Source organism: Columba livia, chromosome 8, assembly GCF_036013475.1.
Source record: "Columba livia isolate bColLiv1 breed racing homer chromosome 8, bColLiv1.pat.W.v2, whole genome shotgun sequence".
NCBI classification, from domain to species: Eukaryota; Metazoa; Chordata; class Aves; order Columbiformes; family Columbidae; genus Columba; species Columba livia.
The window spans coordinates 26,222,654-26,233,664 of record NC_088609.1 but is presented as its reverse complement, the minus strand read 5'-3'; the positions used below and the strand labels follow the sequence as shown (position 1 = coordinate 26,233,664).

General features: G+C 43.0%; 1 protein-coding gene across 49 annotated transcripts in view; it reads right to left on the bottom strand.

Annotated features, from left to right (window-relative positions):
- LOC135580042 (uncharacterized) overlaps window positions 1-11,011 on the bottom strand; it is a 494,152-nt gene that overhangs the window by 13,877 nt on the left and 469,264 nt on the right. For 41 of the 49 annotated variants that reach the window (XM_065071243.1, XM_065071198.1, XM_065071196.1 and 38 more), the window contains 3 exons: window positions 10,884-10,987; window positions 1,412-1,465; window positions 1-1,258 (listed from right to left, as the gene is read on the bottom strand). The exon at window positions 1-1,258 is cut by the window's left edge. The gene's annotated coding sequence lies outside the window, so the exon portion shown is untranslated. The remainder of the gene's footprint in view (window positions 1,259-1,411; window positions 1,466-10,883; window positions 10,988-11,011) is intronic. The other 8 variants (XM_065071224.1, XM_065071228.1, XM_065071230.1 and 5 more) reach the window with 5 other exon arrangements.

Below are 11,011 nucleotides of genomic sequence, written 5' to 3'. Positions count from 1 at the left end.
ATCACTCAGCATGGAGCCTGGTTTGATTTACTTTGCACCCAAGGAAAAGAAACTGAAACAAAAATAGTACTTTTCCATTCCTTGTGTTCCCCGCAATATTCTGCCATCCTTCGGAAGGTAAAGCATGTCATGAAGTCACTGTAGGCTTGCATTCAATAACTGATGGCAAGATAAAGCTGTGCTGTCTAGGTGGATGGTACATGGCAGCACAGGTAGAACTAAATGTCGCATTTCTCAGCTCATATCCATTTCAGAGAGGATGGTGGATCTTCCTGTCTTGCAGAAGAGACCAGGGAGCTAAGGCAGACAGTAGTCTCTCCCTGTGCACTAACCCCTGCTTTGGTTTAGAGACACTAAGGACCCTCTGTGATTCAGTTGAGAGTGTAACAAGGACTACAATACTAAGCAAATTACTCACTGCCTGGCATTTGGGAGCTTATAACATGTTAGAAAATACTTTAAATTATGCAAATTAATATTTTCATATGGTATATTTGGCCGTATTCCTGGCCTGTATTATTTTCCTGGGTTGGATACCTCCACCTCCAGTAGATATTCAGTCCTTAAACAAGGTTGGCTTTTATTTTATTCTTTTTATTCTTCTGCCACCTATTATTCTAAAGAGATGTAATGGATCAGCTCAGATACACTTCATGTTGCGAGGAGAGGGAAGGAAATAGCTTGAAAATCATCTACAGTTCAACATTGAGCTGATATTTGTGGATATGAAAACTTACTCCACAGCATTTTTACCTTGTGATTTGGATTCCACGGGGTAACAATCAGCTTCAAAAATCTCATGGCAACACTGTTTTCAAAGTCAAATAAGGAGCGTCAATGAGAACACATCACCCTCCAAGTGGCTCCCCTCCAGCTTCATAACCCCAATTTATTTCTGACATTGCACTGTAAGACTGAAATGATTAATCTATAATAGATTATCTCACAAATCTGCTACAGAAGAACAGAGGATGTGATTTGCTCAGGATCTGGCACACTGGCAACCGCATGTCATGGCAAAGGGTTTAATGAATACTGTACAACAGAAAACAAAATGGGAAGAAGCTTGAGCTATTGGAGAGGGCCTTCCACACGGTGTGAGGGAATCCACCTTCCAACAGTTGCACTGATCACTGACCACTTCACTTACCACTACTATGCGAGCAAATAATTTCCATCAGCTTTCCAGAAAGACCTCTCCAAGCTTGGATGTTCGACACAACCTGCCTTGAACCTGCATTTCAGAAGTTCCAAGTATCTAGGAAATAGAAATAGAGGCATTTACCCCATCTTTGTGGTTGTCCTGTGATACTGAAAACATATTTGCCAGTTAAAAAAAGTTATTGCTGTTTTCTCTCATTTTAAATGTTGTTTAGGAACATTACAAATGTAAAAAAAAATTCGCTCTCACCTGTGTGACCTTGGCCAAATGCTGAAGAGCAATCGCCAACCTGAGAGCAGGACACTGCAAATGGAAGGTAAAGCATGGTTGTACTGTTACTGCCATCCAGTGACACCTTCCTGCTGCTAAATCTCCAATTATCTTTTCCAGTATCTCACTATTCACTAAGTAGCCTGAGAAAAATATGGTGCTCTAACCTCTGTTTCTGCGATTTTCAGGGAGATTTACCTGCCAATCCAGGCTATGCTTTCTGGCATCAGAAGCTGAACAAAGTTCTCCTTGTAGCAATAGAGTTTATTAGCGTGCAGTGCACCTTCCCTTGACCTGTTGGGACTTCTCTTTTGCTAGTGCTTCTGTCAGCCCTTGGCCTTCTGTGTGGTGCCAGCAAAGGTCTCAGTCTCCAGACACTTGGGCCAGAACCAAGACTAATAATTCATTTTGCATGCACCATTAAGCAGCAGTTATCTTTAACTTGTTGGCCCAAGGCAAAGGTGCAGGTCAATGGTACCTCTCATGGAAGTACAGGAGGATGGCGGCAGTCTGCAAGACAAAAGCCCATGGATAGGCAAGCAGCTAGGAGGTGTTCGAAATGGCTCTTGGGACAGGGAACTGCCCCATGAGCCAACACTATTGATGGACAGCTGTGACAGACAACATCAAGACACCTGTATGCTGTTATCTACACAGCCCATCAAAAGGAGACGATAACATTTTCATATTAGCTGGTTTTGTTGTTGTTGTTTTTGTCCCAAAGGTGTGGCCTTTCTTTGGTTTTGTGTCTGCATGTGTGTGTGGGTGTGATGGCAACTTTTCCCCTTGTATCTAAGAGCCTAACAGACTGAAGCTTGTTTGGGTACGGCTGACATGATCCGGCTTCTGCAGTAATGCAGAATGTAGCAATGTACTAGGTTGCAACGCACAACACAGAAAAGTAAACCCAGGAAAATAGAGATGCTGCTGTCACAAATCCTGGGGAGCTTGAATTTAAATCCCTCCCTCTGTTCAGGCCACACTCCTCCCTGGGTCTTCTGCTCACACTCACCCAAGGTCCAGGAACAGGTTCCACTTCTCTCTGCTGAGCCACTCTGGCCAGGAAGTGAGTTATACACTGAGAGTTATGTGGGATTTTTGACTTGGCGGACAGCAAAGGCAGAATTAACAGCTGAAATTTTGACTGGATAGAGCTTGTCTGCCAAACAGTGCTTGAATCTTTTGGAGGATTGATGCAAGTTGTTCAGCTCGACACAAATTTATTTCCAGGCCATTTTATGAGCATTGACACAAATGTTGTCTCCATCTCCACCTCTAGGCACTACAAGCTGAGGTCTCACCTGCAGAGCAGGGATACTGGGGTGTCCAGTGGCAGTGATTGTCATGGAGTTTGAATTTACTATAGAAGGTTTCACAACTCCAGTGGCAAGTTATCAAGAGTCTTACCATCACAAAGAGCTGAAAGCATCTGCCTAGAAAAAGGAATCAGGGCAGGTCTAGGTCCTGGGCCTGTCTCAGAAAGTGGCGGGCAGCGAGATTTCAATTCTGGCTACACAAAGCTCTGAAGTCACCCCCTGCCTCATGCCTCCCTTCCTATCCAAGGGACCACAGAAGAGTGTAAGAAGCTTCTTCTAAGCTCTTGTGCTTACAAGATAAGTGCTTAACTCCTCTCATGCTTTGAGGTCATATAAATACCAGGAAAACCCAAACCCGCAGAAGTGGACACCAAAATCCAGCATGGAGGCCCTGGTCCCAGCTGGTCTAAGAGCCTGTGTCCCGCTCCACCACTGCCGTGTCGGGCTCCAGCGTGCAGGCGAGTGTTAACGCCAGCCACCCCTGCAAACACCCGCCTGGGCCTGAGCCACCGACCTCAGGCGTTGTGGCATAAGGTGTCAAAGGTTAAGAGGGACAGTCTATGTTCCGAACAGGCAGCCTGAGATCACCTGCATCTTTCCAGAGTCCATGTGGGTTTTTTTGTTTGTTTGCTTGTTTGTTTGTTTGTTTTGTGTGTGTGTGTGTGTTTTTTTTGTTTGTTTGGTTTTTTGTTTGTTTGTTGGTTTTGTGAAAGCCAGTAATCACAGGAATAAAGTAGTTGGATGAAGCATAATTCACGATGATGAACTCCCCTTGCCTGTGCATTTCCAAAGGTAATAAGGTTGCACTGAGTGGGTTGCACTTCTGACAAAACAAATACCATAACAACAGTCACAGGATATAGCTGTAACAAACCTGTCAAAGTTCATAAACACTCACCCATTTCATCACTATTAATCCAATTCTGATCTTCAGTTACTCAAAATGAGTTGTTTGAAAAAAAAATTAGATTTCTTAGTCTAAAGCAATGTTAAAACTTATGTCCAAAAGTAAGGCATTGGTTTACTGTGGAACGATCCATTTGTTATTACAAGAAAACTAGGACAGGAAAAATACACCTTATCCCATGAAATCAGCCATATGAGGGAAGAATCCTTTTGAAACTGCCCCCCCCCAGAAATCCCAACCTGAGTGCTGAAGGAGGCAGACAAACCTTAAATGAGCAGGAGTGCAGCCTTCACCGTATTCCTGCCCCTGTAAAGCAGCACGATTACAAAATGGATGGGCATGAAAGAAATTACATATTTGCTACAGATATCTGCTGCTTAGTGCCTAAAAATTTAGTTTAAGGGGCCTCTCAATCTGTGTATGAAAATGAGTCAACAGCAGACGCACTTCTGACCTGCTTGAAGATTTTTAGCATCCTCTCAGCTCTCCCAGAAATTAAAACCTTTCCAAGCAAATAATTTTGTATTCTTACATTTTAGTTATTTTTTTAATCAAAACTGTATATATTTCAAATTTGTCAAATGACTGGACAAAGCAGTGTTAAAAATTCAACTGCACTAATTACTAGCTGAGCAGCGTAAAAACCTCTGAATAAATGTCAGTCTAGGAGATAAGCTCTTATCTTAATCTAATGACTCCACAGACTTAATTTGTCAGGCCAGCCTAGTTGATGAAAAACAGGTTTCTATTCTCCAGTGTTAGCAGCTGCATCTTTCCAAATCTTTGAAGTTGGATAGTAATACCATCAGTGTCATCCTGCAAAAATCTTGTGACCAAGCCAATTTCATTCCTATTGTCCTGTTACACTAATTAAAGTTGTTTTACCCCCATTGGTCTGCAAGAGGTGAAAATGAAGCCAATTTATTTTTAGATTTGTTACATTAGGGATAATCATTCTCGTGTTTTTTTCCCCCCACTCTCAACAGTGCATTAATATTTGTAACGCTCTTTTAGTATCAGAAAGACAGGCTTTTCAGCAGGGCTCCACAGACAGCACAGTGCTATCCCAGGACAATTCCTGCAGTGCAGAGGAAGTACGCAAGTGTGTGTGTGTTTATTTGTGTAGAGAAGAATAATTTTGAGCTCAGGCAATGAATTTGATCTTAAGAGATGATTTTAGGTTTTGGAAGTTCTTTCCTGAAGGAGCATTTGACATATTTAGAGCTAAATGCACCAAATGTTCATATTGTTTGGACAAAGTGGATTAACAAATAGAAAAAAGAAATTGGCTGCAGTCAGTGTTTCCAGTCCCTCAGTCTTCAGCTAACCCTTTTGACGGGAACCTGGCAGGCCTTTTTATGCACAGTGCCCCAATTCAAAGGATACCAGTTAAGCATGGTATTCTTTATCCCAATCCCAATATTTAAACAGGGATATGCTTGGGTTTTAGGAGTTACTTGAGACGTGAACTTTATTCTGATGATACCCAGGAAGATTACAAGGTAAAAAAACTTGAAGAAAATAACAGGGTTAAGGTGCGATCTACTGCAGCAAATCAGAGAGTCCAGGGGTGAGTCCTGCTTGCTGCTCTGCACTCTGTTGACATTAACATTATTAACTTTATCGACATGAAATATATCACGCTGGATACTTGCTCTGTTTTATCAGGTTTTGTTGCAGTGCAACTCCACTGACTTTAACAGTGTTTCTCTGGCATACAACCAGTGAAATGGAGTGGAGAATCAGCCACCTTTTCCTAGTATTACTTCAAAACCCCTGATGCCCAGAACTGATGGCTCCAAAGCCCATGCTCTGCCCTGGGTGGTGGGAGGGTAGAGTCAGAGACAGCACCATGTGCATCTCAGGGCATTCTGGTATTTGCTCTTCAGAAGCATTTCACTGTCTGTCTGTGAGCACCCTCCTGAATAACACGGAGTTAATTGGTTGGATCACAAATATCCATGCTCTTGGGCGAGAACACTGCCTCCTCTCAAATCTAGCCTGGGTAGGACTGTAAGAGGACCACACACATGCTGGCACATCTACAGAAGCATTCGAGAGCTGGCCCACATACATTTTCTGTTTCAAAGGCTCATGCATGAGCACCCAGTTCAGCATCTGGGTCTCCTGGGTGGAACACAAGTTGGGTGCCAACACTGTAGCACTCAACACCTTTGAGCCCATGCGTGCAGGACATGTTGCCTAGAAGGGCTCCTTCATCTGCAGCAGGGCAAATCCTCCACAGGGGACACACAGAGGCTGGGAAGCAGAGTGAGATGCTTCACATCTGCAAAACCTTTAAATCGGAAAATGTAATTACCCCGGCTTGAGGCGGTTTTGTATCTGTTGCATACAATAGCATCTTCTAACATCCCGGCTAGCACATCACTGCTTTTGGCATTTTCCTATCGGTTGAGGTCCATAATACTTTTTCCTTCCTTTTTTACCCACAGCTATGCAAAGGAGTAGAGTTTGCAGAGTAGTTCTGTACGAAGTGCTTGTGGTTCCAAATGCAACCTGGAAGGACAGGGCCGCTGGATAAATTAGAGACAGATTTCCATAGACAGATTTTCTACCTCTGGATGCAGATCAGTGCCTACTTCAGATTTTTAAAGCTTCCAGGTCCCTTGTTGCCACTGGGAGTTGGGAACACACGGACTTTTGAAAATCTCAGAGCCTGAAAAGACATTTAAGCACTGTTGCCTATTGCTTCCTTGGCTGAAGACAACTAAACTCTTTGAAAGCACTGTGCTGCAGTCAGTACCTATCTGACCTTCTGAACACTAATAAACATTTGGTGCATGGTCTGCAAGCTTGAGGCCTCATCTGACCAAAGCTTAAATTATATCCATTGATTTCATCATGGAAGTGATGGTCCACTCCCAAACATGCCAAATTCATTTAAGTTAGGGCTACGGCCTGGAATGGCATTTTTTCATAAGAATTAACAGATCCTCATTTCTCCTGCTCTGAGTCAGAGTTTAAATCTACAGGCCATTCCCAACACAGCTGAAACAGAAAATGAACACATTGAAGTGAAATTTTCAAAGTGACATTTGAATCCCCTCTCTCTGATGAAATCCCATCTATTGATCCAGTTAAATTACTGCAGTCTCCATGTGTCCATCCAGCAAAGCCTCCTTGACCAGCTTATTACTGCTACTCTTCAGGTGCACTGTGACCACCTTTCAGGTGCCAGCTAATCAAGTGGAAAGATGAAAACTCCCAGAGATGAAATCCTAGTCCCATGGTGAAATTCCCATGAAAATCAGTGGCTACATGTATCTTAGGACATTACCTTGAGTCTGAATTACCATTTGAACACTGACTTCCTGATGTACACAGCGGTTTTGACTTGGAATAAACTAATTGCCCTTTCCCCAATAGCCTGAGCATCAAATGGGCTGGCTCACATGGGAGCCACGCCCATAGAGGTATTGTAGTGGGTTCCAGCTGGCTTGGGTCAGGCTGTCTATGCTCTGGGGGACTTTGTGGTTTCATAGCTCCCTTTGCTCCTTTCATACCTTCCACCACTTGCTTCTATGATCCCACTACAAAAAAATTTACCTGCTGTGGTCTGCAAAGGAGCCCTGCTATTTCCAGACTGCTGCCTACAAGATCTTGGAGTGCTGAGGAGAACTGAATGCTTGTGAAAGAACAAAACTGGGTCCTTTGTGGAAAAATGTTGTGACTCTTGAATGAAGGGCTGTGGATCCAGACCAGTTTTCCTAGCAAAGGGGAGTAACTCTAAATACAAAAAGGAGTCTGGTGAGATAAGAAAGTATGGGGTTAGCTGATGGGCTTGAGATTGGTCTTGATGAAGCATAGTGCCAACAAGGCAATAATGAACCAAGCTGAGGCTGCAACAAGCTGTGGTCACTCAGCCTGCCTAACTGAAGTCCAAAAGCTGGCAGCACTGCTGGAGGCAGGACAAGCATAGTCAAAAGGAGCAGGATTCCTTTCTTGATTTGCAAATAGAGTATCACAGTTCATACACGTTGTGTGTGGTTACATGGCAGTGTGTGCCAATGTGCGTGCCTTGCCTTGGCTTTAAATGGTCTCTGAATATAAAAGCTAATAGCTTTCATGCAGCATTCCTAAAAGAAACACTTCTAGTCCAGTGTCAAATCTACTGGGGAATGGGTGGGGAGACACATCTGCAATGCACTGAGGTGGTATTTTTGATAAGCCACAGCTTATGTGTCTTAAGAGAAGAGCAGAGATTTGAAGATAGGCAAGAAGGGAAGTCAAGTTCATGATGGATGGCTGAGGCACATGCTACTGCATAGGTCAAGGACAGCCATGTGCCACACCCAGGGGAGCACCATTGCCTTCATGTGGCCCTTGGGCATATTCGGGATTCTTCAGCTGAGACTGGAAAAAGGATGAGCCTGGACCCTCAAGTGACTAACAGAACCACAGAAAAGCAAAGAAACTTGTAGTGAGTAAAGAAAAGGCCAGAATGCAAGCTATTTGTTTCAAGGTAAAAGGGACCACATCATCTCAGGAATGTGGGTGCTTAAGTGTCTTTGTTTAGGTTCCTGCCAAAAATGCCTTTGATGACCTGGGCCAATATGGGTGGAGAGGTGTCTCTTATACCCACAGGTTGGTTACCAACTCTCCAGTAGCACCAAAACAAAAACAAGAACCAGATTTACAGTCTTGGTAAGTCTATCATCTGGTCAGGACTGCTTTTTGAGATTGTTACATGCATGGGGCCAAAGTGGGTAGAAAAGTGGGTTAATCTCGGTTATTCCAAAACATGCTACCTGGTGATTTAGAATGGCTGCTGAAATGTTTTTGTTAGATTATTATAGCAGCACTGTGCAATACAGAGATAACGTTGGCTTCCCCCATGCAAGATGCTCTCTCCCCTTTCATTTTGGCCTTGGTAAGTAAGTGCACACCAAAGATTTTTCCACTGCTTCTGTTTCAAAGGGAACCTCTAACCACCCACAAGTACCAATAACTATTTGCTCTGGTTTTCACAAGCTGTTATTGGCTCAAACACCTTCTCTTCACTCTTTGGGAGAAGAGGCAGATAATACAGGAGCAGTAGAGCTACACTGATTCTTGGGACTAACAGTAAAGGTACCCAGTTAAAGGACTTAGCAGGGGGCCTCAGATTTGCTTGCAGAGTCCTGTGTGTCTTTTCTCGCGATCAAAGTGACTGTGAGAAATTGTGGTTTTCAATTCATTTTTTTGCATATGGGAAAGAGGATGACTTTGTGCAATGGCTGTTTAAAAATACTTCAAAAGAACTTGAATCAGTCCATGGCTGCACTATATACAACTTAAAATAATTGATTTTTGGCAGCCTTTTAGGAGATCTATAAATTAAAGGGATCATGTTTCTGATATGTTTTGGGGGACTTCAATTTTATGCTGACTTTCAGAGTGCCCTCCCCTCCCAGAGCTGGAAGTCAGCCACCAAACCAGAGAAAGCTTCTCACTTTCATCCACTCTGCCATCCTGTCATAGGAATCACTGGGTCTCCTTCAGAGGCACCCATGGTCACGGTGTGTCCCAGACCCATGCCAGCTCTGCACCCTTTCCTTTCATTTCTGCTTTGAAAACTTTACATCGAGAAATAGAAACTGCCCCAAACCCAACAAGAACCACCTCTGGGGAGTTAGTTTCTCTCCCTTTTTCTCCTTCAGTAGAGACTGATACCCTCACCCAGTTTGTGTTGCACCTGGGCTGTCCCCATTCTGCACACTGATGGCATTGGGTTCAGCTCTATCTGTGATGACCTAAAAATAGCACTCAATTAACATTGCATTTCAAGAATTGGAAAATTTCCCAGAAGTCCATTCTTTTTTTCTTTTTCTGTTTCATTACATTTTACAGTAATAATACACAAGCCTGTAGAAAACATGACGGGTAATGAAAAAATCTAATTAATATAAGCAGTGTAAAGCATTTTTTCCCTCTGTTGTCCTTGCAGAAAATTACTGCTTTAAACTGAGCAGGATGTGAAAATGCATAAAGCAAACAGTAATATGCTGTGGTTTGTAAATATCTTATGCAAAATAGTTAAGTCAACTGCTGTTTATTTTTCTTACTTTGTGTCACAAGCTCTTACTTTCTTTTGTTCATTACTTTTTCCATTTGTTCTCTTTTGGGGGCTTGCTCTCTTTCATTTTTAGGAAGCCATTGGCTTAACTATATTTTTGCTGCTACAGCTAATTCAGTCAAACATATAGGACAGGCTATTCCATCTCTTCTTACTATCTCCTCCTGGTTGCTGGCTCTGAAATGCAACATATACTGCAGCAGTGTAGTGAGCCAAGTCCTCACTAGACTGAGGATCTGCTCTCATTGTTTTGGGCTTAAAAAAAAAAAAAAGGAAAGCGCCCTTTTATCCTGCAAACAAACAAGTAATTATCCCAAATCCTGCAATAGCTTTATGACAAACTGTAGCATTCCTGACTTACTGTAGGATTCTGCAGTGTTTTTACAAGGCTGCCTGGTCACAGTTCTGCAATGGGCTGTGAGCAATACACAGTCAACATTAACTAGAATGGCATGGTACATGCAAGCTCTCCTTGGGATATTTCTCTCTGGCTATCTGTAGAACTTGTAATACCCAGTGATATCTGAAGGTCACAGCAGAGTTTTTGAGCTGAAATACAAAACAGCATTCCAAACACATCTTCTGTGGTCACACCAGAAACTGCTTATGGTTTATTTTCCCTCCCCCCTCTCCGCAGCTGACATCCAGCATTAGTTATTGTTTATTTTTGTCTTGTTCCTGGTTCTAAAGGTTTCCCTTATGGCCTTGGTTTATGTGAACTTTCAGATATCACTCGAGGCTTCTCTGCCTCATCCCCTCTGATGTAGCTGGTTCCCCTGTGAAGGTAGGTTTCCCCAGCTGAAGATCTGTGCCTCTCTCCTGTGGCATTCTGTGCAGCCATTTGGAGTCCCAGATGTAGGAAATGAAATAATCCACGCTCATACAGTCATGAAAGTGCCCATCTGGCACACAGGAACATCACGCATTGGAAGCACACAAGCGTGAGCTCACTTTTGTTATGGCATTTCATAAACAGAGATGCAGCAAGCCAGCAAGTAAGGTCCTTTGGATAATAACAATCGTTTCCACCACACGTTGTGTTTAAAAAATAGGGAAAGAAAATCAAGACAAACTGGAAAGATTTGCTCTGAGGCTTCTGAGGAGAAATTTCTACTTATAAACGTTTTTTTCCCAGTAGTTTGCTGTACTTACATCTCTCTGGCTCTCTCACGCTCTCTATGTAGATGTAAGACAATGGTGACAGTTAAAACGTAGCCAGTTAACTCTTAGTTGGCTCCGAAAGCTCTTCTTCCTCACTGTTCAGTTAAAGAAAGGAAATA